This window comes from Lontra canadensis, unplaced genomic scaffold, assembly GCF_010015895.1.
Source record: "Lontra canadensis isolate GAN:19392208 unplaced genomic scaffold, GSC_riverotter_1.0 scaffold12, whole genome shotgun sequence".
NCBI classification, from domain to species: domain Eukaryota; kingdom Metazoa; phylum Chordata; class Mammalia; order Carnivora; family Mustelidae; genus Lontra; species Lontra canadensis.
Window position 1 is genome coordinate 5,039,418 of NW_022631006.1, and position 23,974 is coordinate 5,063,391.

A 23,974-nucleotide genomic window follows, 5' to 3' on the forward strand; every position below is an offset into this window, starting at 1 on the left:
TCACCAAAATTTCTTCTCACCAAACCCATGAATTTATTAAGACAGTGGGTACAGCCTGAAATTCTTAGTGCATTTCCTAAGATCTGGGCATTAGACAGATATCAGATATATTTTCTTTGACGTTAGAAACATAGAGTTAGGATCACAGTGAAGTATTGGTACCATGATGGCAGAATAAAGCACGAACAAAAGATGAAGATAAAAACTTTATTCATACAATTGTGGAGAAGGAAGCCCTTCCCATTCAAAGGGAAAAAAAAAAAAAAGGCCTTTGAAAATGAAGGCTTCTTCAGAGCACATGTGTGACCTAAAGATTTGCAGGAAAGAGAAAAAGACAAAACCCTTTCCATCTACATGTGGCTATAACTACAGAGCAAATCTGCATGGTAGACAAACTTTCAACCACCCAGCTCCAACTGGAAGGTCCCAGACAGATCTGCTCACTATCAGAGGATTCAGGTGTGTGAGTCTACTGGCAAAGCTCAAAGTCAAGTCTTGACTTGATTTGACCTTCCCCAAAAAGAAAATAAAACTGTTCCAGGTTTACTCCCCCCTGTCATCTCAGTCAGGAATCAAAAGTTTCTGTAGGTGGCTAAGTGGACTCAACTTTTAATTCTGTCACTGAGTAATTTTTTAATCTCTTAAATGAAAATGATAGTATTTACAGATTGGGGTGATCCAATTAAAATGTAATGTTTTCAGTTGCTCCTCGGAGCATTTTGCATGCTGGGCAACATTATCCTAATTTTTTAAATGAAAAACTAATCAGATGCATGTATCACTTGAAGATTTATATACCTTCTTATTTATAAGAATGCTTTGGGATATGGGGATAACCCTCTGAGGATTCAGAGCAAATTCTTCCACCATTTTGGGCTTCTCCTTCATTTGTAAAGGAAGGAAGGAACAAAGAGGAAAGCAGTTAATATTAGAAAGTTGCTTTCCTTTATCTTCAGCTGACGGTGCAATTATTCTCTTCTTTGAAAGCTTTACCCAGCTTCCTCGCTAACCTTGAATTTAATAGGAAAGCAAATGGCACAAATGATGGCAGTGCCTATTTCTACTGATTCCACATACTAACCTAACACTCTTTGAGCAAAACTGACACCAAAGGATTTACCCCAGTATTTCAATCATTTGAAATGCTGTATTTCTGAAATTAATGTTTTGCTTCTTGCTTTTCTCTTCCTTTACCCCCATGAATTACGTTATTCTCCTCATTATATTGATCAGTAAGCAAAGAAATTCATTCATTTATTTCTTCAATGAATTGGAAATATCAAGAGCTCAGTTCATAACTCTGTAAAATTCCAAAAGTTTCTACCTTCTCTGTGTAATAGCTAGAATGATAGTAGAATTTTAACTTATATTTGGGCTCCTCTCACTGCAGTTTTCCTAATCTTTTCTATATAACATACTTTAAAAAGGAAACCATTATTTGGGAGGGAAGATTTTCCTTTTCAGTGGGGAAAAAAGTAGGGGAAATTAAGTCCCAATCAGGCGACTCCACTCATTTTCCTAGATGAAGATAACTAAAAATACATAAAACTTCTTTATTTTCTAATTAACAGCTATGACGCTGATCTCAGGAAGCTATGCATAAGGAATCCATAAAAAGGCAGAGGTCCAACAACACCATGCAAAGATAGTAATTAAAACAGAAGGAGAAAGGCCTATTATAAATTACACTACACTTGAGGCTATAAAAAAATCTTTTTAATTAACTGAGAGAATGAGGCAAACAACCTTTGAGCTTTTATAACTGGCTACTGAAGTTTGGAGACAAACAGCACAATCTTTTTTTTTAATGTATCATTAGTAAGTTGAATACCACTAATCACTATCTCAAGGGGTGTGGATTATCCTGTACAAATTACTAAAAATATTATTGCTTAAGATTTCAGAGTTTGCATTGTTTCTCTGTAGCTCACCTATTACAGCAGAATCCAGAAACATCTACTGTAAGAGCCAGACTTTTCCTAAAGAACAAAAGAGTTTGTCCAAACTTATGTGAAAGTCACAATAGAAAAATCCAATACTATAGACATTAAACTCAAACATGTATATGCCTATTTTCTCCAATATAGGAGAAGGAACTTATTCTAGAAATAGTTTCTTAGTCAGAGATTATAGACTCCAAGGTCTGTTGCCATCTTCATTTGTGTTTTGGGGGCGGGGGGTAATTTCCACCTTGGTCACTCTCTCAGGTTTTCCTACCTATCGCATTATCAAGATGATGATGAAATCATTACCAATATGTTCTTAGGTTTCCTAAGAAAATTATGCCTGTAGCATGATAATGGTGATGTGTTGAGTTCAGACCTCCTTTCAAAATCTATGGTTCATTGTGGGCTTGAAAATTAGAGAGTGAACATCAGTGCTAAGTTGGGAAATAATTTGTTTGATGCTACTAAATAGAATGATTCAAGATGGGGGCAAAGAAACTAATCCTCAGGAACATAGCCTTTAAATTAATCCAATTATGTATGTTGAGCAAAATTAGAGATGGTTATTGACCTCTCTTTTTGCTCTTCATTGTCACTATTTCTCCCCTTAGGGCTTTTTTTTTTTTTTTTAATGACATGTATCATCTCAACAATTTACTTTTCCTAACACAAAAGGAGAAATATGATTTCTGAGCCTTTCATTCTATTAAAGAAAAAGAAACTTAAAAGCCTAAAGCCTAGGAGCAAACCACTGGAGTATGAAAGCTCTCAACGGAGGAGAAGCATCCCTGTAAAGACAAAGGGCATCATTTAGTAATTAATGAGGTCTGGGTCTTCACTCTATGTCAACACAACTCATCCCTCATAATACTTGACTCCATTACCATGTGGCTATGCCCACTGCTCCCTTCCCCTTATTATCAATCATGAGCCCCACAATCACAGAGCAAGACAACTCAAGGTCATATTGAAGGATGATTCTTGAGACTGAAGTGGAGTTCTAAGTAGAGCCTCTAGATGGCACTCTTTCTTATCAGTAGTCAGCGTGAACAGCTTTCTTTTTGATCTTCACAACAATCAAAAGGACTAAAATTGATCCTCTTGCCTTATATTTTGATACGATTGCCTTTTGCCAGCTTAGTAGAAAGCTGTATGCTTACATAATACATTAATTTACCAATAGCAATTTGTGTTCTTAAGAAAAAAATTCCTGTATCATCAGAGGGTTTCAGTTCCTGCTGCCGTGTCCTCATTGAACCTTGCATAATCAGTATTCCACCTGGTAGGAAATGTTTGTTTCAAATCAATGCAGTCCCTTACACTCCACTTTGGACCCGACTTGCAATGTTGTGAAGGTAACAAAAGAAGAGGGAAGTCAGCATCTCCAGTCTTCACTAAGGCCAGCCTTTCACAACTCCTTACCACCCAGCGATAGCTATGTGGAGGCAGCGGTCATGGTATCTGTGATTAGAAGCAGAAGAAGCTGTATATGGGCGGGAGGGAACTGGCTTTCCCATCAACCCAAGACTGTCTCTGTGTTGGCTTGATCGTCTCCTGTCACCAACAGCATTAGGGATACTTCTAGAAAGTTCACGACTAGCCTTAACGTCGGGGCAGCTCCTCCACCACACCCAGTATTCCCTGGCTAACCAGGCTATGTCCCCCAGTTCTACTCCTCCCTCCACCCCCAACACACACACACAGAGTTCTCAGGAAACCAGGCATTTTGTCCACACTTTACAGGGGAACACATTTCAGCCCTGTTGGTCTGGACACAATCAGGATGTGATTATGATAACCAAGAAATATAGAAGATTTGAGGGTAGGCTGTAGGGTAGAAATCTGAAGAGTTTACAGAATTCCTTTCTTTCATGCTTCAGGTGATATTTAGCAAACATGCTTTTTAATGTCTGGGGATTTTTAAGAATTCAGAGTTAGGCATAACTGTAGATATTTCAGAGAGTGACAAAAAGTAAAAACCAGTGTTCCATTCAAAATTTTTTCCTTTCCTTTTATCTTGTTCCAGCTCCAACTCTCTGGTCCTGCCTCTGGGCTTTCTATTTTCCAAAGATGGACCTAGCCATGGGTTTGCAGACTGACCCCTATAAGACCAGGGGGCTCTGGCAAATACAATGTGCACTGACTCTTAAGACTCTTAAGAAAACACAGAAAAATCTCTCATTAACCCTTTGTCCTCAAGCAAAGACCTTGTGCTTCTTTACAATTATGAATTATAATGAACATTCAGTCTTCACTGAGTTATTTTTTCTAATAGCTTATCTGGCTGAGACATAAAGCAGTGAAGGTCATAGGTGCCATACATAAAAATTTAGTTATGTAAGTTGTAGTAAATAATTTGAACAGGCCATTTAACTAATCCTGGATTTTGTCCACAAAGCCAAAGGTCTTACTTTGATTGTTCAGTTCATATCTCCTTCCTTTTTCACTCAGAAAACTCTTCCTTAGGATTCAGGAGTGGGGGGAGAACAACTATAGCTTCAAGTTTACTCAGAAACATTTTAACCCTGCCATTTTCCCAAATACTGCTTAAATGTTTAGAGCTCCATAAAACTCAAGCTGCATTGGATGAATTCTGTAAACATCACCAAATGCAGTTTTTCTAGAAAGAAAGCTGCCAAATTTTTAAGACACAAGATTAAGCCTCCAGATGGCCTTCTCTGAGGTGTGAGTACTAATTGGGTTTCCATGTCCTTGTCTGACACTCTAGTCCATCCAAAGTGTCTCTTTCTAGAGCTGAGTCTAGGAAACCAAAGTTCACACAAGGGCCCAAGAGAAGGCCAGAAAGATAAAACAGACCATGTGGGACTGATTTATGGGAACTTGGTACCCCCCTTACTACTAGGCCATTTCTTTCCAAAAAAACTTCTTCCTCTCTGACAAAATGCCTAAAACTCTACCTCTAGGAGATTTCTTCTCTTGGCTCTGAAAGACCTATTTGTCTAGTTCTCCAACCATATCCCAATGTCCTCGGGAAAGGTACAATATCCAAGATTTATTAGCAACAGCTGCCTTCCCTTATCTACCTTAGATGAAGTTTCAAAGAAAGAAGCAGCAGTGCAGAGAAATTATGAGGCTTGTCTAAGATTATACAGGTTGTAAGTGGCTAAATCCATGTAGCGCTGAGGAGTGAGGTTTTGGAAGGAAACCAGCTCTGCTCCCATTCTTCTCTCTTCTCCGGGCTGTGGACAGGCAGAGAGGCATGAAGCTCAAAGAGCTACTGGTAGTTTCTTAGGGCAACAGCTCCAGAAGGAGGATGGGGAAGAAAGGCATCTCACTTCTGTGGTTAGGAAAGTGCTGGGGACCTGGTTTACAGGAGAAAAACCTGGGATGGTTTCAGGAATGCTCAATTCCAACTCACGAGAGAGAGAGAGAGAGAGAGAGAGAGCTCAAGGTCAAATCAGTTTGGAAAAGGCTTCTTAAAACACATCTTTTGGAAGATCTTTGATGAATATTAGCCTATTAGAACAGTCCTAAATTCCACGTGTAACATTTTTTTAACCTATTTCCTAAACTACTTGATCAAAGGATATTCTTTTTCCTCACATGTATCAACATCTCTCTAGAAGAGTTTTAGTGGAAGTTATCAGGATTTTGTTTCCTTGTGATGCCCTGCAGCTGTCAGGCAAACCAGAACCGAACTTTCTAAAACCCTTCCTCCTGGCAGAAGTTATTTGCATGTATTTTCTACCAGAAGGCACAACCTAAAAAGGTCCTGAAGCTTTTATCACTTGGAACACCTTTTCATTAAGGCCGTTAACAATTAGGGAGAAAAATCTGTTGAGGGGCAAATGGAAATAAAACCTAATACTCCCTCTTTTCCACCTACAGCTCTTTTCTTATTTAAAGACTCCCCTGAGTTCCTTCTTTGCTAGGGAACTTTTCTTACCACCCCCAGGCAGAGTTAATTCTTCATCCCTTTTTCTCTCACAGCCAAAGTTCCGGTTTGTATGACAGTACTTGATATTCTTGCATTGAAGTATCTGCTCACAAGCCCAATGCTCTCCATGACCTAAAGGCAGTTCAAGGTCATGGAAGATGAAGTAGGTACCTTCTTAGCTCCACCATCTGCAGCCCCTGGGATTTGGCAATTCTCCTAAGGTTCTGTGATAAGCATAACATTCTGAGTTCACAAATTTGAGAGGCCAAATACAAGCACCATATATAAATTTAAACTAAATTGATTTAAAATTTTAAAGTATGGAAAATCATACCCTATTGAATAAAGAATAATGTGTTGATTATGGCCATTTAATTTTTCAAGTGGAGAAAGACAAGGGGGAAAGGAGGAGGAATGAGGTAGAGAATCAGAGGAAAGCTATAACAACCAACAGTAAGAAAAAAAAAAGTAGGGAGGAAAATTAGAAAGAAAAAAGAAAAACTATACAAATGGCAGGTAAAGTTACAGGTAGAAAGAAATAAAACAAAACAAAAGCTAGAGTGGAAAATTTGGGGGAAAAAAAACACAAATGAAGGAAGAAAATTCAGCACTTTTGAGATGTTGGTGCAAGAGTTTATAGTTCAATTTACTGTTATTTCGTAGCATAGACTGACCATGACTAAGTAAACCATTATTCACAGGTCTACAAATGTTTTTTTACCCTCTGACCTGCTGATTTTTTCACTTTGAAGGTCCAGTCAGTTAGCCCATAACCGCTGTCATTGTAACTATTACGCCATGGAAGAGAATTTACGTCTGAGTTTTTGTTCCCTTTCATCTACTGGGTAAGACCAGCCTATTCCAACAGAAAGTATCATGGTTTGCCAGTTTTTCAAACACTTCAAATAGAAATTTGCTAATAAGCTATTTGAATTGAAACAAATGGAACTGAAATAAATGTTTGAAGTGCAAACAAAGATTTTACTTGCTTTCACTGTTTCCACTGACTTTTAAGCATAGGCTTTTTAAAAAATATCAGAATATTTCCTTTTTTTTTTTTTTTTTTTTTGGCCAGGTTTTCTTTTCTGTGAGATCTTCCCTCCCATCTCGTCTTATCTTCCTAAAGTGCCTTCAGGTTCCATGGCAATTACCCAGTTTCCTTTGTGGGCCTTACCTATTTTTGTTACTTAGCAATAGTCAGTTTCCCTCAAGCAGGGCTGTGGTAATTAACTGGAATAACAGGGAATGACTCAGATCCCTGATCCAAAGTTCTCTTCCAGCTCTAAGTTCCAAAAATAGTACTCTATTAGTCAAAAGGCTCATTTCAATAATATTCATCGTTTAGAGGGTCTGTGAGTACATTCTTTATACTAGGGAGCCTGTAAGAGGCATTGTGTTTTGGCTTCCCAGCAGGAGATTTCCCTGGGCTAATGTAAAACATCAAGTCTTACAAACCTTTTCAAGCTTTCAAGTCCAAAATATCATCAGGAACCTCTAACTAGCTCCAGGACATCAGGAAAGCAGAGAGTTCTTTGGCCTTCGGTTTTCGTGATCCATAAAATGAACCCCTGAACAAGTGAAACTCTAAATATTAGCTCTAAAGTATTCTCTTTCTAAAGGGACTTGCTCTTCAAGGTCTACCCAAACTTTTACAAAATAGGATATGAGATAGCAATTCTGCTCAGAATTTGACAGAAAGACTTCTTGCAAGATTTTTTTTTAAGTTACTTCCCTAAATCAGTCAACCAACCGTTCTCTACTGAGTCATGATTATAGCCAAATATATATCCAGCTAGAATTCACAGAAGAGGTGTCTGGCCCTTGCCTGTCAAATTTCGAGAGGGCATACAATAAGGAAAAAAAATGACAATCCTGCAGATACAATGTGAGCCCCAAATGAACGATAAAACAGTTAAAAATTCCTATCAGGAATCTGAAAAAGCTTCAATGGAAAAGTAGAATTTCGGTGAAGTCTATAATAAAACTCAGGTATGCTTCAAATGGGGATGAGGTGGGAATGAGTATCAGGGTGGCATTTGTTTAAAAGAAAAACAATGTTTCACTTGCCACTCCTCTGTGTCCTTCAGGTCTGCCCTGCCTGGCAACATGCTGCAGTCCTTCCATCTGGAATGCTCTTTGTTCATGCAAATCCACAGCTCCCCACCCCGCTCCCGAAAATCTAAACACAAAAAAACTCTTCCTTCGTAAAGCAGTCTCTGATCCTACCATTGAAAGTTACCTTTCTCTCTCTCTCTTTTTTTTTCAAATATTTTATTTATTTATTTGACAGACACAACTTGTTGTGGTTTTTGTTTTAAGATTTTATTTATTTATTTGACAGAGAGAGACACAGCAAGAGAGGGAACACAAGCAGAGGGAGTGGGAGAGGGAAAAGCAGGCTTCCTGCTGAGCAGAGAGCCTGACATGGGGCTCAATCCCAGGACCATGGGATCATGACCTGAGCTGAAGGCAGATACTTAACAACCGAGCCAACCAGGCACCCCTACCTTTTTCTCACTTAACCTTCCACAGAACCTTCTCTTTCTCACTTTTACAGCATCTGTCACTGATTCCCCTCTCCTGGGTTTTCATAGACTCTCCCTCATCTGTGGCTAGACTTCATGATCCTTAGGGGCAGGAGCTAGTAAAATTTCTTTACTCATGGTACTTAGGTCAAGGTCTTATATTAGAAACTCATTCAAGTGTTAGTTTTTCTTATTTTTTATCCACTCATTCATTCAACACAAATTTATTGAACAATTGACTATGTTTCAGTTACATTCTAAGAGCTATATAGCCATTTCCCTTACAGATTGAATTCTGGTGGAGGAAAACAATTAATCAATAAGCAAACTAATAAATATACAATGTGTCCAGTGCTTATAAGTCCTATGGTTAGGGGGAAACTAAGGAGTAGCTGGAAATAGTTTAGATTCAGTGGCCAGAATTTATTATATTATATAAGTGATATATCATTCTTTATAAATGAAGAGACTCTTTTGAGGCATTGGATAAAATATATTATGCAGTGATGAAGTTCTCAAATTATCCCACTGCAAGTAGGAGTAATAAAGATAATTGATACTAAGAATCAATAATTAATATTGTCATGTGTAATATATTAGCATACATGTATTGCATGTCTACTATTTCCTAGGCAATGTAGTAGATAATCCATTCAACAACTAGAGGGATATTATTATTGTTCCCATTCTACAGATGAAGAAATTGAGGCTCAGATGGGTTAATCTGCTTCAGATCATTAGGTAATAACGGAAGAGATATGAATGGAATTTGGATCTCTCAAACACAAATGCTAATGCTGTTTGTCCCCAACACCTCTCTTCTAAGATGACATGGATGAAAGAATGATTTTTCCTCTTCCTGCTTCCTGGAGCTTCTCCTCTGGTCTCTCCTCTCTGCTTTGTTTCTGGTTCTGTATCTTTTCCAGAAGCAATGGACCAGAGGTTTCTGCATCCAGACCTTGGAGGGGAACAGAGAAGAAAGCACGCACATTCTAGTTTCCCACAAAAGGAATTTGGCCCTGGGTAAAAGGAGGTCTTCTGAGTCACATGGACCACAGAAAAGGTGGAGCCAATCCAGGGAGGAAAAGTGAGGCCCACAGGCTCCCACCCCTGAGCAGCAAGAAGATACAAGGAAGAAGCCCAGCTCAAACAGAATTCCAAGCTTCAGGATCCAAAAGCACAAGTTCTAGGCTGAGGTTTGGTAATAAGGCACTGATTCTCTGCACCTCTGATTTCTGTGATGTGATGGGAATATCACTGCCCTGAAGAAGGAATCAGGTTTCTAGGGTCTACACAAATGCAGTGCAAGAGGAAGGTATGTGCAGAGAGAGGACACTGGCATCTGTTTTCCGCAGGCCATTCCCTCCTCTGCGTAGCGGACTTTCAGGCTCTCTGTCACATGCCCACCTCAAGCTGGCATCCCTGGCAGCCCTAGATGAGCAGTGCCTCAGCCCTCCACCCAATCAGGGCCTTGCTAGACTGCTGAGCAGAAACGTACAATTAAAATTTATTTGCATTAGGGTATCAAAATATACTAAATAGGTAAGGCACAAGGGGAAATCTCTTAATTACTTCCACAATCAAACCACTGAAGCGTTGGGAGGAAGGAGTGTTTGTTCCCAGGATGGAGCTAGGACGCTGTGGGGATGAGCAGGAAGTCACTTCACAGCCTCTTCCTGGGAAGCATCCATAGATGATCTGAGCAGATGCTCAACAAAGAGGGAGGCTCCCCTCCTCAGTGACCATCTCCCTCCAGCATCCAGAAGGCACTCCCGCCAATGTCTAATGGCTAAACCTAAATACAAGGAAATACCACAGCGAGTTCTAGAATGTTGGGAGGACATGCCACAGTCACAACTGCTGCTGAGAACATGACACAGGGCCTGGCACACAGTAATTCTGAGCAGTGAGTACCACTGCTGTGAAGGCCAGGAGGGATGAATGTGTGGTTTCTCCAGCATAGCCCATCCTCTGACTTGGAGGGCAGGACCAGGGATGAATGCCTGACCCAGAGACAGAGACTTCTAGGCAGCTGTGAGGCTGTGAGGGCCTCTGGCAGGATGGCTTGCCCAGCATTTCATACTAGAGGGTGAAGAAGAGATTCAGCAGAAGGAGCAGAAGGACAAAGACAGGAGGAGAGAAAAGAGACAGTGGAGGCAAATGGTTCATAGGAAACCCTGCGTAAGAGTAGAAATAAACAAACTCTCTTCACTTGATTTAAAAGATAAAGTGACTGCACATTGGCCTTGACAGAGAAGCTGGATGACCATAAGGTAACAGGCAGAGGGAGTTCAGACGTGGGTTTTGAGAGGAGGTATCCCCAGCTCTAGGTGCTTCGTGTCTTGGATGACATTCTATCCATGAGGCCTGATGGTGCAGTCACTACTGAGCTCCAAACCATGACCTGATCCCTGTGAGGCAGGTGGGACCAACTTTCCCTCGATTCCTTAAAATAAACCCACAGTAACTGAGATTCTCAGAAAACATGAGAAAAACAGGAAAGGGAATGAAGGCTAGCTGAGGTCACCGAGCTCCCGGAAGACTGAAGGCCCCTGGGAGTTTCCCAAACCCCATTGGTGACTGCCTGTGGCAGAGCCGCCTGGAGAATCTGATAAACAAGGAAGCTAAGATTCTGTGTGTTTATCAAGCACCCAGGTTATCCTGTATTCATGCCAGCTGGGACTTTTCTTTCAAACTCTCCTTTGAGGTAGGCCTGATGAGGTGATGCGTTTGTCCTTCTCACTGTGCCTGTATTCCTCTGCTAATGCTCTTGTTAAAACTCTAACGTTTCTGGAGGAAAATAATGCATGCCTGTTGTAAAGATCTTAGAGAAATCAGACAAGAAAACAAAAACCTTTAAAAAGCAACTGCAATTTTATTTCACAATGATACGGCTAAATACTAGTGTATTTTCCCAATGTTTTCTTCAGTACAGGCGCTGCACACATACTATTTTGTACCTGCTCTTCTCACTTTATAATCTATCTGGAACACATTCTTGTGTCAGTAGGCATTTTGCTGTATCATCTCTAATAGTTGTGCATCATTGTAAAGAGAATTGATAGCAAACTTAATGTAACCAATCCTCTATTGTCAGACTTTTACATTGTTTCCAGTTCATCTCTGTCATAGAAACACTCTGAAGAACAATCTTGTATAAAATTTTATCCATATACCTGATGGGGTTTTTTGTTTGTTTGTTTTACCTTTTGTTTTTTTAGCATAGACCCCCATGAGTGGAGTTGCCGAGGGGGAAAAAAGTATTCACAACCTTAAAATGTTTGAAATCAATTATCAAATGGCCTTCCAGAAAATGCATAGTGACTTAAACTCTCCACAGCAATGTGTGGGAGTATCCATTTCCTATGTCCTTGCCAACACTGGACGTTACCAGTCTTTAAAGTCCCGTTAATGTTTTCTCAGCAGCTCTCGCTTCTGGCTTCTCATTAAAATCACTCAAGGAGCTTTTGAAAAGCGCCAATATCTAGTCCCCATCCACTGAAATTATTCAGAACCTCAGAAGTGGGGCCTGACCATTTACCTAAAAGAACTATACACTTAAAACAGTCACAGTAAATAGCCCTGATTCAGACAGCTGTTACCCTCAGTAGGCAGGATCCACACAGAAAATTCTAGGTAAGATTTTCTTGTGATGGCTGGAGTCCTCAGCCCTGTGAAATCACCATTATCATGGAGAATATCTGAGCATTTTCTCCAAACAACCATAACCAAATCAATTTTATATACCACCTTAATGTATGTAGGAAGCACTTACTCTTCACTCTCGAACTCTGCCTCATTCCCTGCCGTCCTTCCCGCAGACCCCAGCCCCGGCATCTCTTTCTCAGGAAGCCTCTCCTCCCCAACCACATCGCATCCCCCCTTGTGCTTCTAACACATCAAGTGACTCTCTGTGGAGGTACTCAGTACCATCGTGATGTCTTTTGTGGACATTCTGCCATGGGAGTACTTGGGATCCAGCATAGTTGGGAAAGGTTCATGAACAATGAGATTTGATTTCAGATACTGGTAGGATTTGGACAAGCAGAAAGAAGTGCCTAGGAGTAGGAAAGCCAGAATCATTAACCTTTCTTAAGTTTGTGGACACATATGGAAAAACACTGAAAGCTAAAACCTCTCCAGAAAAATCCAAACATGCCCACGCATGGAAGTGACGAACATGCTTTCAGGGAGTTAGAACTCCAAGCACAACCATGGATCCTTGATCCCAAATGGGCCACATTCAGCTTTTTAGGAGGACCCAGCATAATGATTAATTTCTTTCTTCTAGCCAAACAACACTGGCTCAGAAACACCCCCAAACTCAATCACTGTCCTAAGTAAATGGCAGAAATACCAGACTGCCAGCTACCTCTGTGTCCAAATTCATGGACCTATCTATGGTTTACTTTTGCCTTAGTAAAATGGGGTAAGTTGGGGTCAGAAGAAGGAAAGAAAGGGACACGGAGGGTCCTGAAGTCTAGGACCCAGTTATGGAGCCAACAGAGCAATGATTCTGTTCTCTGTTATGCAGGTAACATGAGTACCTATCCTAAGACAAGAGAAGCCAAGAAATCCAGAGTTGAAGGTAAAATTCTCTCCTTATATCACCTTGTATCTTTATATTCCCCATCAAGTGTTTTACCTTTAATGAGCACAGGGCAAGCTGGTGTTTGTTCTATCTCCTGTGGTCCCCTCCTGGAGCACTGGTGCCTCAGGGCAGGAACTTTGTCCTCTGGCATAACGCCATCTGTGGCATCACTCTGCAGTGCTATATAAAAAACCACCACACCTCAGCTGACCCCATTGTGTCTAGACAACTTCATTACTATGCAGGACATGACAGACAGACAGGCAGCCCCACATGCCCCAGAGCCAGTCTCCACCAGGAGCGGCATCATCCCAGCCCTACCTACTATCCAGTCCCCATATTCCGTCTCCCGTGGCACCTGAGAAGTGTTTAGAATCCCACTAGAGAGTTCAACAGAATACCATTTACAACAACAGAGCATTTTTTGTTTGTTTAAATTCTAAAGTTCCTTGCCAGAGACCTTCCTAAGGTGAGCCAAATAGGGGCGCCTGGGTGGCTCAGAGGGTTAAGCCTCTGCCTTTGGCTTAGGTCATGATCTCAGGGTCCTGGGATAGAGCCCTGCATCAGGTTCTCTGTTCAGCAGGGAGCCTGCTTTCCCCTCTCTTTCAGTCTGCCTGCTGGTGTTCTCACTCTCTCTCTCTGTATCAAATAAATAATAAAATCTTTTTTTAAAAATGAGCCAAATAGCATGTGTGATTTTCATTGATTTCTACCAAACTGCTGTATGCTAAAGTTAGCTTTACTGCTTCATTTACACACTAAAAAGGGTATGATTTTACTACTACAAACTTTGAAGTAAAAATAATTTCCCTTTGAAAGGACAAAAGTGGCTGGGCATCCAGGTGGTTCAGTCAGTTAAGCATCTGACTCTTGATTTTGGCTCAAGTCACCATCTCATGGTCATGAGGTCGAACATAACATGGGGCTCCATGCTTGGTGTGGAACCTGCTTAAGATTCTCTCCCTCCTTCTTCCCCTAACCTCCACAAAAGAAAGAAAAAGAAAAAATGGAATTTAAAAAGAGAAAAGTAGCTTTGGAGATAGTGGTTAGTTACTTAATACAGCTATAATTTGTGATTTATAGCTTACCATCTAGAAAAAGATCTACTGGGCTTTTCCAGTCAGGATCCCCATGGGGAAGAGCCCTGCTCAGAGCAAGGTTACTCCTTGACAGTATATCAGCCTTCACTTCCTGCCTTCCTCCTCCCCCTTCCCTCACCTCTGCTCACTCACTCATTACAGATTTGGTTTTTTGTTTTTTGTTTTTTTTTTTTTTTATTTGACAGACAGAGATAGCAAGTAGGCAGAGAGGCAGGCAGAGAGAGAGAGGAGGAAGCAGGCTCCCCGCTGAGCAGAGAGCCCGATGTGGGGCTCGATCCCAGGACCCTGGGATCACGACCTGAGCCGAAGGCAGAGGCTTTAACCCACTGAGCCATCCAGGTGCCCCTCATTACAGATTTGTAAGACAAAGTTAATGAGACAGGCTTCTGAGAGGCACCAGGAGGGTCATAGTTACACAATCACATATACAATCGATGAGAATATTCACATTGCATTCATTCCTTCCGCGTTACTGTCGCACCATATTGACTTCCCATCCGTAACTGTATAAAGCCAAAGGACAGAACTTCGCCTTTTCTCTATGGACAATATTTACAGCATGTTCACTGGTTTTGAAATGATAAGCCTTCATCCCAAGTTTAAAGTAAGGTGATTGACTTTTGCTCAATTTTATTGCCTAACACATCTGGCTCCTTTTCCCACTAACCTATTCTTCACACTATTCCTTCGTCCTTGGAAAATACCATCATCCAAAAATGCGCAGTACAGAGTTAATTTTGGAAAGAAATGGCTGATAAAAGGGGAAGTCCTATTGAAGGGAAAAAAACAAAGAAAAATGGGGAGGACATGAAGTCTGCACGGAAGACATAAAAAGGAATAGGATACAACAGGGCCTTTTGAAAACACTATGAATATTCACAGTCAGATATATCAGCCGGAGACAAAAGAAGAGGAAGAACTCTGACTTTTGAGCACTATGTCCGCCATACCCTTTATGAACATAATTATATTGAAAAGTCACAACAAACCTGTGAGGATAATATTATGATTCTCAAGTTGAGAAGAAATAGAGGCAGAGAGAAATTAAGTCATTTTCCCTAAGTCATTCAGCTAGAAAATAGCTCCACTAAGATTCAAACTAAGGTCTCACTGGCTCCAAAGCCCAGGCTTTTCATTACTCTGCCAGCCTGCTTCCCAAGTCACACACACACCTCAATATTAATTTACAAAGTCACAGCCATATAGAGGTCCTCTCGCTATGCTATGTATGACTGCATGTACGAAAATCTACATATTTTTACATAACATTTAACCCTCACAACTACACTGAAGCACTGACACTACCAGCGTCAATCTGCCCACTTTGCAAATTTGGAAAACTAGTTGCTTTCATGAATTTATTCAACAAATATTTAGAGCCTATGCTTTTTTTTTTTTTGGCCAAATGATATTCTAGGATCCAATGACACACACGTCAGAAAAAATGCCTGTATCTTGGTACTTGTAGTCTAATGAGAGAAACAGATAAAAACAACATATAGAAAAGTAATAAGATCAATGAGTAAATAAAACCTGGGTGAAGTGGTTAAGAGCAAGGTGGTTTGCCTACTGACGTCATCCCCTGAATGTTTGCTAATTGTGCCCCAAACTGAATTCCCAATTTCCACTCACACCTCTTCCTCATTTGGCAAAAACTTGGCATTAACATGGCATCTCTTTTTTCTTACATTATCCATCCAGTTTATTGGCAAAATCCTATTCATCCTACAATCAAAATATTTCTAGAACCCAGTCTCTTCTTACCACCTCCTCTGCTACCATCCTGGTTAGAGCCAGGATCATTTGACTAGCCCCTAGTTAGTCAATTTTTTTCCCAGTCTTGTTTCCTACCATCAATTCTTAATAGCAGCCAGAATGATCCTTCTTAAAACATAGGTTCTTTTGCACTGGTTGGCTCCTTATCACTCACTCCCTCTCTCAACTCCTTCAAGCCTCTGCTCAAATGTCCCTCTCTTGAGGAGGCCTGGCTTGCTACAGTCTCCCTGCTCAATTTTTTCCCACAGTACCTAACATCTTCTAAAATACTACATAGTAAACTTATTCGCTATATTTTTTGTTTATAGTCTATCTCCCTCCACAAGAAGGCAAATTTCACACGGGTAAGATTTTGGGGTTTTGTTCACTAATGCACCAACAGTGCACAAGATAGTACTGACAGCTATAGTTTCCTTAATATTTACTCCTTTCAGAAAAAGACTCCTTTCCATCAAATTGAATACAGCTGAAGAAAATATCAGTAAACTGGACATACAGATTGAAGCACATAGCGAAAGGGGAGTAGAAATTATGGAAAAGAGATTAAGAGTTCTAACGGGCACAATGAAAAGTTGATATGTGAACATAATTCAAGTCCCAGGAGGCACAGATACCAAAGAGGGGCAGAAGCAATATTGGAGGAGACAGTATCTAAGAACTTTTTAAAAATGAGGAAGACTTTAAGCCACAGATTCAAAAAGCATCATACAACTCAATCAGGGTAAATGTAACAAAAACCACACTGTGGCACATCATGGTAAAAATGCCATGAGCCAAAATTACAGAAAAGAATTCTTTTTTTTTTTTTTTTAAGAATTTTTTTATTTGAGAGAGAGAACGAGAGAGCATGAGAGGAGAGAAGGTCAGAGGGAGAAGCAGACTCCCCATGGAGCTGGGAGCCTGACATGGGATCGATCCTGGGACTCTGGGATCATGACCTGAGCTGAAGGCAGTCGCTTAACCAACTGAGCCACCCAGGCACCCACAGAGAAGAATTCTTTAATCATTCTATTACTGCCTTGCAAAGACAGTGGCTAAGTATGGTTACCTTCCACTCAATCTTGAACCCCTTCTTTCACCTTCTGCATTTTCAGAAATGAAATTTCTGAAATTTCAGAATTTCAGTGAAATGGAATTTCACTGTGTAATTTTCAGAAAACCATGTACCTGAGACATGCAAGTATGGGGATAGAGCTCTAGAGCTCCTCCCAGGATAAAACCAGATTCCCAAAACATTAGGGACTTTGAGCACCATTTCTCATACTATTAACCCAAAATGGAGGTAAGAGCTTTTTTAAATGAATAAATATCATTCACTTATAAAAGTTTTGCTTTTATTTTTCCATAAAAGTTTCACCATAAATCCCATTAATCTTCCTCTATGAAATTCTGCATAAGTAGTGGAGCCGTCATAACCTAGTTCTTCGTTATTAGAGGACACTGAGCCAGAGACAAGGGCAATGCATCCAGATGCCTGGCTTCTCTATGAAGCATCAATGAAATAATGGAGGAAACACTTGAAAAGAAAAATTCCAAATAAGTGGGTCTATTATGTTTATCCTAATGTTAGGAGTATCTTTTAAATACTCAAGTAAATTTTTAAATGCATGTTTCTGTCAGCTCAAGTTGAAGGGGAATAGTAGCTTAAAGGCATTTTCTCAGATGTTTAAGAAAAAGACGAACCATCCCATCCATTAACCATCAGATACTCTTTTGTAAAGATTTTTTATTTATTTATTTGACAGAGATCACAAGTAGGCAGAGAGGCAGGCAGAGAGAGAGAGCGGAGGAAGCAGGCTCCCCACTGAGCAGAGAGCCCCATGCAGGGCTCAATGCGGGGCTCAATGCAGGGCTCAATCCCAGGACCCTGAGACCATGACCTGAGCCGAAGGCAGAGGCTTTAACCCACTGAGCCACCCAGGCGCCCCTTTCAGATACTCTTTTAATATAAAAATGAGCTCCTCTGCCATACCACTGAACCAAATATAGGAGGGCCCAATTTAGTGTCAACAGATGTTCACGCTTGATTATCTGGAGATGAGAAACTAATACACTCCCTGGCCCAAAGTGTGTGTTAAAGATGTGGAATAGTGAAAATCTTTGGAGAAAGAATGCAAAATGCTAATTTGGGGGGGTTTGATAATCTTACAAAATAGCAATTCTCCAGAGAAAGTGATTACATTCTCTCCTTAATGCCTGCCACCCTTTCCTTGAAGATTAGAAACAACATGGTGGCAAGAATGCCACTGTCATTTGATAGTTGTCAGAAGTCATTTTGAAGACTTTCATCTGGCTCTGGGAAAGCCATCTTGAAATGGAACTAAAGAGAGCATTCAGGATTTAATGACAAAATTGCTTTGTGCTTTAGAAAGAGCATTATGGAAACATGTAAAATTTTTTCTCCAAGTGACAAAGCTGTCATCTTAGTCAAATCAATGTGGCATCGTATTAGACAGTGAGATAGAATGCAAAGAAGCAGAGTGGAAAAGTTATCCAAGGTCATTTTAGCATTAAGGTTGTAAAGGAAATTATATGGATTACAGCCCCAGTGGTTAGGAGGGGGGTGTAGACTCCTACAGTATGTTGTGTCCACATGGAGAGTATGGTCTTGAGATAACAAACCAGTCCTCAGATTCAACCTGAGCCAACTCCCAGGTGTTGTCTCGGGCTGAAAACTGGATGGAATTTCACTGTGTCATAGGAAATACAGGTGACAGGGCTGGAAAAGTATATGAGCAAAGGATGGCTTTCAGAGGCAGAGCCTTGAGGATATTACTTGAAACAACTTTAACATCGCGAAGCCACATAGGTATGATTACATTATTTTCGTAATATTAATTGGCCTATTACCATGCCACATGCCAGACATTGTTCTAACTTCTTTACATTAATTATCTCATTTAATCTTTACAACAGCCTATAAGACAGGTACTGTTATTGTCCCAATTTTGCAGATGAGAAAACCTGAGGTTGATTTACTTGCCCCAACTTATGGCTGGCAAAAGAAGTAAGACATAAATCCTGGTTTATCTGGGTTCTAATGTATGTGCTTTAAACACTGAGTATCCCACCTCCTACTGGCTTCCTAAGCATTGTCAGAGTGCTACTCCTTTCAATTCCTATGTAATACAAAGTGTGCTCCACCATTTCCTGAAATCAGTGAAACAATAGGTCAGCAAGTTAGTGTCTTCCCCATCACCAAGACACAACCATCCTGACATGCCAAAGTCAGGTGTCAGGCCAAAATGCAGAATATACAAGGAAATATTCAACAAATATTTCTCTCAAATCCTCTACCATCTGAGGATCCCTTGGCTAGATCAAGAAACTAAAAAGTAGTTAGAATGTGGAGAGGAATTTTCTAAGAAGAGATCACTGAGAAATCTAAGCTTTGAAACTGAACCCCTGAGATAGGGAAGCCTAGAAGCTGCCTGCCTCCCCATTTCGAGCCTACTGAATACCAAGATTTAACTGAGCTACACTGAGAACCTGATATAGGTTCCATTTTGGGAGGGAGGGAAAAAACTGGAGATAGGCTTCTGCTTGCTAAATAACTATACTACCACCCATGCTGAAGTCAGTTGTGTAGGGTCTTTCACGTGGACCAAATGGAGGCCACATGGAGAGTTGGACTGGCCCAAGAGGACTAGGAAGTTAAGGGGACTCTACCATTAAGAGCCCATGTATGAGGTGGCAGGAAAAAAATTACCCTCTCTGAATACATTTTTAAGAAACTATTGAAGACAAAAATAAATTGGTTTTGATTCATCTCCCATGAATTGTGTGTTTGTCATACCTTTTTTCACTAGTATCACATTCCAGTGGAGCATGTTGGGAATGGGGAATACAGTTGTGTATTCAAGAATATGAGCTCTGAGACTTTTAAGGTTCTCTAAGAAGGACATAAACCCTTTTTATAAAAGGGTTTTAAGGTTCTCTAAGAAGGACATAAACACTTTTTATAAGAAAACTTTTTCAGCCCCTTACATTCTTCCAATCTCATTGGCTTAGCCTTAGCTTCCCATTACAGACAATGGGATTCACATGCAGGAGATGACAGCCTTCCAAGGGCAATGAAAATAAGTGATTATCCTAAAATCATCCTGCCATTCAACCTCTGTCACCCTAAAAAAGATATTCACTTCTAAAAATTTCCAAAAAATAAAATAGGATCATAAAACAGCATTTACTGAGTAGTTACTATATATAAGACATTGTACTAATTGCTTTACATGAATTATCTCTTTTGATCGAAATAATGCACAGGTATTTTTTATTGTTTAAGAGAAGATATTTATAGGCAAAAATAATATCATTAAAAAGCATGTATTCAGAGAAAAGAATATTAAGTTTTGCTTAGGTAAATTAGGGGTGACATTAGAAAGAAATATTTAAATAACACTTTTATTTCTGAATATAAAAGAGATGCATGACTATTATATAAACCTTGGAAAATGTACAAAACTGTAAAAAGGAAATGTACATTTCACTCATTTTCTTTTTACACAGATGCAATTATATGGCATATATGATTTGGTAAAGTGTTTTTTTGATTAACCTATCATGTACATTGCCTCCATAACTAAATATTCAAACAATTTTTAATGAATTTAGTGTTCTATCCTGTTGATGAATAAGTTATTTGTTAAATTTCATTCTATTATTTATTTTCAAATTCCTTGTTAGCCACATCCTTTTCTCACTCTCATAAAGTAGCATAAAAATTCTTAAAGGAAAATCTTTTTGTGTCTGTCTCATTATGGAGAAAGTAGAAGAGCTCAGCTCAAGTTATACTGCGTAATAACCACAAAATTTGGTGATTTACAAAAAAAACCAAGGTTGTGGGGCTTAGTTGGTTTACTTGTTTTATCATTGACATTTCATGCCAACAATCAGCTTATGGAGATCAAATAGAGGTTGGCTCTATCACCTGAAGCAAGGCAGGAGGAGGACCTCTGTCAAAGTCATTATTATTTTTACATTAGAGGGAAAGGAAAGATGGCAGAACATGCAATCGTTCTTAAAGCTCCTGATAGGAAAATTGTAGGCATTACTTCCACTCATATGGGGGGGGTGTTGTGGAGAGGGGCAGAGGAGAAGAGAAAGAGAGACTCTTAAGCAGGCGCCACACCCCACGTGGAGTCCAATATTGGGCTCAATGTCACAACCCTAAGATTATGACCTGAGCTGGGAAATCAAGTCAGATGCTTAACTCACTGAGCTACCCAGGACCCCTTCTACTCATATTCTAGCAAGTCACACAGACAAGACTGATATCAGTAAGAGGGGAAGAATAGTCCTCTATCAGGAGTAAGACCTATAGGGATCATCCTGGATGGAGCGGCAGCAATTACTTTAACAATAATACAAGCTGCCATAGGGAGGTAATGGCTGATCTTAGTCTAAAAGGGTGAGAGGGAGTTCTTCAGGTAGGGAAAAAATAAGGGAGGAAGAAGGAAGAAGAACATTCTAGGGAGTGGGGGAATCATGTGAAAGGGCAATGAATTCTGAATAACACTTGTCTCCGGAACAGCATATCCCAGCATGGCTGGATATGTGAATAGCGGTTAATCAAAGGTTAGTAAGGTATGTAGACGAGAAATGAGATCAGAAGTAGAGGGCTTTTTTGAGTCACGGCATCAGTCAGGGTCATTCAGATTGACCAATTAAATGGTATTATTGATGAGAGTTAAATAAAGGAACTATTCACAAATGTGTGAGAGAAAGTTTAAGGGGAGACCAAAAAGATAGTGGAATAATCTGAGAAAAGGGATTGCTGAGACGTCTCACCACCTCTAGGACTAAAAGGCAAGGGAAGAGAGTCATTCAAAGAGGACAGAAGAGTGGCTGTTTGAAGTAGAATGCCACCTCTCAGAGTAACTGCCTATAAGAAATTCACCACCCAGCAGGAGCTTTGGTCTTCAGGAGAGGGCTACATGCACCTGTGAAAGTCCTGAGGGAAAGAACAGGATAATAACCTGCCTTCACTATCCTCCTATGCCCTCATCTTCTGCCAGGGCCTCCCTTTGGCTAAGCCTCGTAGAGATCAGAGAAGTAACGGCCTATGGATGCAGGCCTTAAAGTTCAGATTCCTGGGCAGAGACAGCACAGTGGAACTGCAGATAAAGAAAGAGAGGTTCTGTGGAGCAAAGAGAAAAATGGACACACAATAGAGTCATTCTATGATGAGCAGTATACGTAAAGCTAAATGAAGGAATTAACAGCTAAAATGAATCAAAGGGGAAAATTCAAAAAATATTTGAGTGTAAACAATGTAGAAACAACTGGACCTGGAGGGTAGTGAGCAAGTTGGCAATATAGGAAGAGAGCAGATTACAAGTGAGGAAAGTAAGATGGGGAGAAAGCAAGAAAGTCAGGTTGAGGACTGCATGGAACTCAAGAAGGAGAAGTCCAGAAGGTAGTTAGAAACATGGGTCTGGCAGTCAGAAGAGAGAGGGAGATGGATTAGATTTGAGTATCACTGACAGCTGGCTGTTATAATGACTGGATAAAAATTTCCAAGGAGAGCATATGGAATGAAAAGAGGGCAGATGAAGCCATTGGGATAGGAGTGAACCAGAACCAAATATCCTGTGCTCCATCAGAGACTCCCAGGAGACAGCTGTGTCACTAACACAGTAAGAAGATAATAATCTCAGAGAAACAGTGTCAAAGCCCAAACTTCACACAGGCTTGCAGCTCAATGACACGTATTCTTTTTGGGCAAGGAACTCCAAACTGTGCACCTGGTATAAAGTGGTTCCTGACTGGTAGGAGCCAACCCACATTCTGTCCATAGAAAGACACCATCATCCTAGGTCTTGGAGGGTCACCAAAAGCTATTTTCCAAGGACACTGAGCAAAATATGGTGAATGAAAATGAGACACAAAAGTAAGCAAGATAGCATATAAGAACCAGCAGAAAAAAGGACAAATAGAAACAGACACAGAAGTCAGAAAACTGGAATTATCAGTTATAAAACAACTGTATTTACTACAATTAAAGAATTACAAGGCAAACTGACATGCTTAGAAATGCAAAGTCAAATAGAAGACACATCTAGGCTTCCAGACAAGCCTCCAGTGTCTACTGGGCATTTACTGAGAGCCTCTCTGCTGGGGGAGCCTTCCCAGCCCACTACTGGGATCTCCGATTCATTGATCCAACCAGAATGCAATCAAAATCATATTTCCAGTAAGTAACATCAGAGGTTCTTTTGTTCTCTGACACTGTTTACAGCCCCCTCCTGGGAGGACCTTTAACTCACAGGCTTCAACAGTCCAGCACCCATGAGCTGCATTCTGTCTCTCGGTGGACACAGAAAAGTATTTTATTCATGATGGACAGCCGCCCAACTTTAGGATAGCTTAAAGGCAGACATGGAGAAAAGAATAAATAACTTCCAAACTTCCTTTCGGGTTCACAAGGCTGCTTCAATTTAGAGGTTGCAGCAGGTATAGTCCAGTAAGTGTTTTTCTGCATGCAACTTTATTGTCCTTCCAAACAAGAGAAATCCTTTCATTTTCTGTCCATAGTTGACTCTCAGAGTGGTGGTATAAATTTTATCTTTTTTAATTTGGATGAGAATCTCAGAGCCATGGTATAGGTCAGGCACTCAGTAAGTATTTATTGAATGAATAAAAAAAAATGTTAATGGATAGAGGCATTTTCAAGAAAGTAAGGAAATTGCATCAATAGTTGGTAGCCAGATACTGTTTTAAATCAACCTATTTTCTGAGCCATTTTAAGTTAATTGTTACCCAAAACTTTAGTCAATGCCATGAGAAAATATTTTGCCAATAACTGTACTTTTGAGAATTTCAAGTAAGCATGGGCTCATGCAGGAAACAAATGTAGGCAGCATTTTGGTCCCAAATATCACCCACATTTGTGTTTGCTTACTCTATATATATTAAAATCTTACTGGGAAACATAAACATTAGACATCTGCCTCTGAAAAGAATGTCAACAAAAAACACTGAGGTTTTTTCCCTGGCCTGTGATGTTCCATTCAGGATCCAACAAAAGGCTGACATATAGAAACATAAAATTGCTTTGAAATGTTGTGGAAAATAAATAAGAACTGTCTTTTCATCATTTTTTCTGTTGACGACGATTATACAAAATGAAGTCTACA